Source organism: Gallus gallus, chromosome 2, assembly GCF_016699485.2.
Source record: "Gallus gallus isolate bGalGal1 chromosome 2, bGalGal1.mat.broiler.GRCg7b, whole genome shotgun sequence".
In the NCBI taxonomy this organism is placed as follows: Eukaryota; Metazoa; Chordata; class Aves; order Galliformes; family Phasianidae; genus Gallus; species Gallus gallus.
Window position 1 is genome coordinate 119,324,397 of NC_052533.1, and position 7,615 is coordinate 119,332,011.

The 7,615-nt window shown below is 33.7% G+C and overlaps 1 long non-coding RNA gene across 1 annotated transcript in view; it reads left to right on the forward strand.

The window, feature by feature from the left end:
* Positions 1-7,615, forward strand: part of LOC112531873 — a 39,983-nt gene that overhangs the window by 23,665 nt on the left and 8,703 nt on the right. Inside the window, exon 2 of the long non-coding RNA XR_003073983.2 lies at positions 1,015-1,152. This is a non-coding gene — a long non-coding RNA (uncharacterized LOC112531873). The remainder of the gene's footprint in view (positions 1-1,014; positions 1,153-7,615) is intronic.

Here is a 7,615-nt window from a genome sequence, read left to right on the forward strand (position 1 = left end):
TCTTATTTAAAAACTGCTGACCACATATTTTTACAATAACAGTGTCAAAGATGTTTTTTTTTTTTTTTTTTTTCAGAGCTATGTTACAGTGAGGGACTGTTGCATATGTATAGATGTTTCTTCTCTGTAGTGAATTTTTTTTTGTACTTTGTAGCTTGTCAGTGTTGGACTGAGGACATTTTCCTCATGAAGACAGATATGTTTCAGTGCCTATTTTACTTTGTTAAACCTATTAGTTAACTTTGATATTATGCCTATAGGAATATTAACACTGTAATAAAAATCATTATAATGGTCCTGTGATGCAGACCACATAAACCAAGAACATCTCTTTTCATTGAAGTCACGTGCTAATTTTTTATTAAGTGATGCATTAAACATTGATATATCCAACCCCTGACTGAATGTTCAGAGTTGTCACGTGTAGGGGTAGCTGAAGATTTATTAAACAATATAAAATTAGGCATATCCAATAAGCTTCATAATAAATGACCTTTTCAGACTGAAGATTGCCACATAGAACAGTTTCTTTTGTTGCACAGTAGAAAAGGATTTGATAAACAAACATATAGAAGTCAGAAATACTAAAAGGAAAATATTCTCAGAGAAAATCCCAAATTGTTACATGTTAAGAAAATATGTACTGTAATGTCTGTCCTTCAGTGAGAGAAAATCTAAATATGATAGTTAGATAAACATCTCTTGGCAAGACTTCTTTTCATGTGGTATCGGTAGGAATATTGCTAAGGGATGAGATAATAAATCTGACTGGCTGAGATTTTGTTATATATCAGGAAATTCTTATTAAAGATTTATTAAGAAGCTCAGTATAAAAAGATTTCTGTGGTGCATATAAAATGTAAGTTAATGGAACAACGAAATACCTTGGTAAAAGTAAATATATATTAAACAGTAAGGAACAGTCTTGTGTGACAGAAAGGTTAACTTCTTTGTAGCATATTTAGATCATTACTTATTCTTATCTCCGTCTTTTCTGTTGATTTAAATACACAGCTGGAAGACTGAAAGACGATTGTTCATGAACACAAGCAGCCTTCAGTGGACATTCAGTGCGTGCCTACAGCTGGAGAAGCTCACTGGTGTGATGCTTTTGTTGCTCATAAATCTGATTTCACAGAACTTGAAAAGAAGGTACGTCAAAGATTTAATACAGCTCAGCCACAAAATAGGAGTGACAAAAGATCTCATAACAAAACTATCAAAAGCAACATGCAAAGTATTTTGAAAATGATATTGTGTATTGAAACCTAAATAATTTCTGGTCTTATTTTTGACTGTAGAAACCATGGTAATCAAAGAAAAGTAGATTTATAAATGATGGGGAGAAAGCATTAAGTGAAAACACCACTTTTTCCCTGATTAGTTCACTGTAAAGATATCATGAATTTTACATTAAAAAAACAAAAAAAACAAACAAACAAAAAAAAAAAACATGAGCTATTACCTAATATTATTATAAAGATGTTCCATTGTGTGGCAATGAACCACATTGTGTGGTTTTAGACCTAGGACTTTATTAATCTTTGAAGCATGGAAAATATGGCAGCACTGTGAGAATGAAGCATTTCTGTCTATTTAAATTCAAATATTTTTCAAAAAGTAGGTGAGCAAGTTTACTGTTTACAGACCAGGCTCTCATAATAGAGTATGTGTGTAAATAACTTGCACTTTATTTATACCAGACAAGTAAAAGAAAAATATAATTAAAAATATTAAGATGTGACTATTTTATAGAATAGAGATGGTAGAGACACCTTAACAATGGGGAAATCACTTGGTTATACCTGTGCTATATGTAAGACTTGAGTGATGTGTCACTGGAATTGTGGGTAGTGTGCATGATTTTTAAACCCCTACCATTTCACATTAAGATAGTGGCAGATTGTCTAAATAATTGCTTATGCGCATTACTGCCACCCACAATGCATTTGGCTAAGGTTGCATTGCAAGGTAATAATTTTGTCTTATCTCATAAAAATGGAAATGTCTACTAGCTGCAGCCTGACAACAGGTTAGATGGAAAAGATGTCTTAAACATAATTGAAATCACTTAACATTTTAAATTATGTTACAATGTCAACAGAAACTAGAAAAAAAAAAAAGAAAAATATAATTTTAATGAATAAAATATACAGAGCTTTTGATTATTAAACTGATGAATGCTTCTCCCCAGTACATGTAGTGTGCACCAAGGTGATCAGATTCTGGCCATCTGCTTTGCTGACGAAACGGGAAAAAGGTTTACTCTAATGCACATACATCTCCATGGACTGAATTGAGTTTTGTCTACATACAGTGTGCATGTAGTATAACTTAGACCATTTTGTCTCTGGATTTTCACTTTCTGTAAAGAACATCAGCTGTGAAAATGATAAATTCATTAGCATTAGTTTTCAGCTTGTAGAAGTGTCACTTCAAAAACTACACTTTTTTATAGCTGATGAAAAACTTAATCTAAAAAAAAAAAAACAACAACATACTTGGAACATTTCTACAGTGTTGCAAATACAAGATCCATAGCTGCACATGGGAAAACTTCTGGATGGGTTCTTGGTACACATTTGCTGAAATTGAATGTCATGACTGAACCATGGTGCAAACTAGCACTGTGACTGTCAACAACTTCTGCAGTACAAATTACTCATTTTTTTGCTTGGAACTGATAGCAGTCCTTTCTTTTAAATTTCTTCTATGTGCTGTTGTACTAAGAATAAGTGATATCACCTCTTCAGTATGTAGGGAACACACATAGTTTTGTTTTTGTCGGGCAAAACATTTTTATATAATGGTTTTATATAACTGTTTTATATAATGGTCACATAAAATATTCCAGTAGCCTCAAACACTTTGTTGTCCATTGTTATGCATAAGATTGATTAGGATAAAAGTAAAAATAATAAAGTTGACATACAGAGTGAAAATTAGCTGGGTATTTTAATATATATATATATATTATATATATATAATATATTATATATATATTATATATAATATATATATATATATTATATATATATAATATATATATATTATTATATATAAGTCCAGGTTTATTGTCATGCCCTGTGCTTCCTTTCAGTATTCTTTTGCTATTTACTAAGCAGTACAATTTTTCTCTGGTCAGCTTTTAGTATGGTAAGACTCATAGCTACTGAGGAGAAAACTAGTAAACAATCCTTTACATTGTGATTCAAGAACTCTCAAATATTTTGTACCTTCAATTCTGCCATAAAATTTATATATAATACCCCATACCTACCATAATTCAAGATATTATTATGTGTAAGAATACAGGGCTCTGAATGGTAAATAATGTGTGGATTATAATTATCTCAGTTTTAAAGACCGATTCATGATATTCCTATAGTATGTAATAACTTTGTCATATGGCAATGAAATACGGATTTATTAGCAAAGGAATTAATATCTGGTGATATAGCCAACCAAACAAGTCTTGTCTTGTCTTAAAGCAGGAAACTTGGATTGTCTTTTTAAAAAAATTATTATTAAATTCCTTTTACATGTCGTTGGTTAAAAATGAGGAAGCAGAGGGTCTATGTTTCTGTATACTGGACAAATATTACCTACATCTGTGGGGAGAAAATGGTTTCATCTCTACAGTGGGGCTGAGATGCTATTGCATTACAGGTATGCTCACAGTTCTGTGCCCCTCATTTCTCAGGAGGGTGCCATCTCACTGAAAGGACAAAATTACAGGTCCTTATCATTCCATAAGCAGAAAACAAAGCAGATAATATGAACTGCTGAAGGAATCAGAACTGCAAAGCATGATACTAACTGCACTTGCTCCACAATAGACCTGACAGATATCAGTCAAGGTCAAGATATCAATATAAACATTTTTGCTTTTCTGTCTCCTCATCAAGAAGCAGATTGAAGCCATAATTCCTAGCTTTTATATAGTCTTTCTCCTCCCTTTTTTTCACTCTTACTCTTCTACCTATTTAAAACCTTTCATCATAAATGTCACAGCTATTATGTATTGCAGACAAAATGGATGAGTGTGAAGAATGATATCAGAAATACCTATACCTCTCTAATACTATGCCTGCTGATGGACTTCTCAATTTACTCTTTTGGGGCAGTTTGCTTTAAAAGAAAGGGCAGAATGATGGACCTTTGGCTCAGCTTCAGCAGAATTAGTAACTGGGATGAAAAAGAAGCCTATATTTCTAAAGTTTTCATTTTTCCTTAACAGTTTTTTTAGCTATGGACAGAACAGCTACAAAATTGTACCAGTGGCAAATGTAATCATCTCTTGATATTATGACTTTGGAAACGGACACTCCTTGTGAATTTGGGATATATGGAGATTATATTTCTTTCCGTTTTTGTAACTAATTGTAGAGTTCTTGATAAAGATGAAACAGAACAGGATGGAAATTACTTTGCTCTGGCATCTCAAAATCTTTGTTTTTTTCTTACAAAGGCATACAGAAGATTGTAGACAGATTTGAATTACCTCCCCTCAGATTTATTTCAACAGTTAACAATTCTTTGAAGCATAAAGACATTTGTTCTGTTTGATGAATTCAAGTATTATTCCAACTCCTTTGGTGTGTTTGTTTATTAGGAAAAGAAACTTCTGGATACACTGTATCTGGAGCATCTCCCCTACAAAGACAGGCTGAGAGAGCTGGGCTTGTTCAGCCTGGAGTAGAGAAGGCTGTGGGGTGACCTCATTGCAGCCTTCCAGTACGTAAAGGGAGCCTACAAATGGGAGGGGAGTCAACTCTTTACAAGGATAGATAATGACAGGACAAGGCAAATGTTTTTAAGTTGAAGAAGGGAAGACTTAGGTTGGATATCAGCGAGAAGTTCTTTACCAAGAGAATGGTGAAGTAATGGAACAGGCGGCCCAGAGAGGTTGTGGATGTCCCGTCCCTGGAGGTGTTCAAGGCCAGGTTGGAGGGGCCCTGGGCAGCCTGGTCTAGTATTAGATATGGAGGTTAGCAGCCTGCCTGTGGCAAGGGAGGTGGAGCTTGATGATCCTTGAGGTCCCTTCCAACTCAAACTATTCTATGATTCTTTGATTCTATGATTCTGTGATTCCATGATTCTATGATCTGACTTGCTCAACAGAGGTGAAGCTACTGCAAGCCAGTGTTTCCAGACTGAGTCAGCAGCAAGGCTGAACACAAGTTCACAACAGGCACACAGGCCCACATGCATACAGTGCATACACACACACGTGCAGCTGATCATGTAGATCAATGCACACAGAAAACAGCATTCAAACACAAACACAGAACACTTTATCCTGTTTTCTTTGCTGGCTGATCAGGATGAAAGCTAATTGGAAAATATATACATATGTATGTACATCTGTACAGAGTGAATCCTCCCAGTAACTGTCCTTGAACACTCAGTCTATTCAGTAACTCTTCCCTGAATCTCCTGGACTCCCAGTTGCCTCACACAAGAACACACATGCAAATATGTTTCACTGGTAGCTGGTGACTTTGACAATTTCCAAATGCCACATTGGCCTCCACAGCTGGTTTGACCCTCCTTGTCTCTGCAGTAGCCATTTTAATGACTTTTGATCTCTTCTGTACCTGGCCCAGATTTACAGCTGCTTTGATAGCTGGTTCCCAAACCTTTTATCCAGAATGTTGACCAATACAGCTTGGTACTCACTACTGATTGGTGACTGTACATTGGCACGTGCCCACATAACATGCAAGTTTACCCCTCTTTTTAGTTACTGGCACCCCAGGCAAATGGGTCACTGTGACTCACAGTCTAATTGCAATTGCTGGTATTTATACCCCACTCACACATGCAAACATAAATAGACAGCCTCTTGCTTCTTTGGGGCTCTGTTTTTGTGGTGTTTAGATTTTAGATATATGATGTAACACACTGTTTTAAAATCAGTACTATTCTCAAATGAAATTAGGAAGACATTTCCAATTAAAGTAATTATGATCATTCTTAGTACATATATTTTATTTGAGGCAGTGGAGTGCCTCCACATAAAAATTAATTCAAGAAGACTGGAATGGCTTTTATATAATATACAATATATATATATATAATATATATCAATCAGTTTATTATTATTATTATTATTATTAGTTTTAATTAATTAATTATTAATAATAATTAATTTTATTAAATTGTTAAGTTAATTAAAATTATTAATTTATTAAATTAAATATATATCAAATTGTTTATATGTGTATAAATATATATATATATGTATATAATTGTTTATTAAACGTATCCAAAATCTGTTCCTAGTTTTCTTTTCAAGTAAAAGTGAATATTCACTATTTGTAAAGCTTCAAGCAAGAGTCCATATTTCTACATAAATACAATAAATGCAGTATGTGTGTCTGACTCCTTGGGATTTTCCAAGAATTCTCTTTTGCCTTTTTAAATTTTGGATGTGCAAAAATGAAAGCCTAAGCTCTCTGCCTGAGCATTCAGAGTATGGGAGGAAATGTAGCTCATCATGTGAGCTTGTAGAATCTTGGTCTGTTTAGCTATTATGTAAAGGATATATTCATTCCTTGCTCTTGTTCAGAATAGGCTTCTGTAGATATACCACTTCTTTCAGTACTGGCTTTTGTTGTTGTTTATTTTGTTAATGAAACTGAGCTGACATATCTGTCAGTCAAGTTTAGGATGGCAAATTTTCTGGGGTTCTTCAGGACCAGTTTGTAATTCCTTCTGGAGGGCATATACTTTACAGAGAGAAACAGAGAGATCATCTCAGTTTTGTTATTTCTGTTTTGCTGTTTTGATCCATATTTTATTTTTTTCTTTTAGTTTCCTTGCATAATTATTTTCTTCAGTAAAATTGAAAAAATGAAAAATACATTTAATTTAATCTTTCATCATAGCAAAAGAGTTTGGCTTTGAGCATTACTTCTGCAAGCACTACAATGGAAAAAACCTCTTGGAACTTTTGCTTGAAGAATTGCAACTACTGGTAAACAATCTTTGTCTTTGTTTACCAGTATTAGTGTGTTGGAGCTTGTGAAGTTATTTAATTTGGTTAAGGTGATTCTAGCACCATTTTTTCTGTTTGAGTTGGGCATTTATATAATGAAATATCTAACGGGAATTCCTTTTCAACTAAGATTATATTTTGATCATTCTTACTCCACAGTAACAAGTTATATGTGTGTGTATATAAAGGATGTTGATATAAAGTGTCATCCCAAAGAATCTTCTCTGAGAACTGGAGTCCAACACTTAACATTCTGAAGTGTGAAGACTTAAAATCATTATTAGTAATATTAAATGCATATTTAGTTTTGGAACTCAGTCCTGCAAAGAATGAAAAATCTCTAAGAATTGCACAGAATAATACAAAATGACCACTACATTTCCCAAGTTTTTGTACTGTAGTTTCATCATGTTTCTAAAGTGACGACAGCATAAATGTCAAGTATTTCCAGAGTGGTGTAAGCCACTTTTCCTTTACCCAATGCATTCAAAGAGGACATACATGCAAAAAGAGTGAGTTAATTTCATAAGTCACTGATGACAGTGTAACCACTGAGTAGCATAACAAAACAGAGCAACAAGTCAATTATATGTTGTCATCACTAACGTGTGA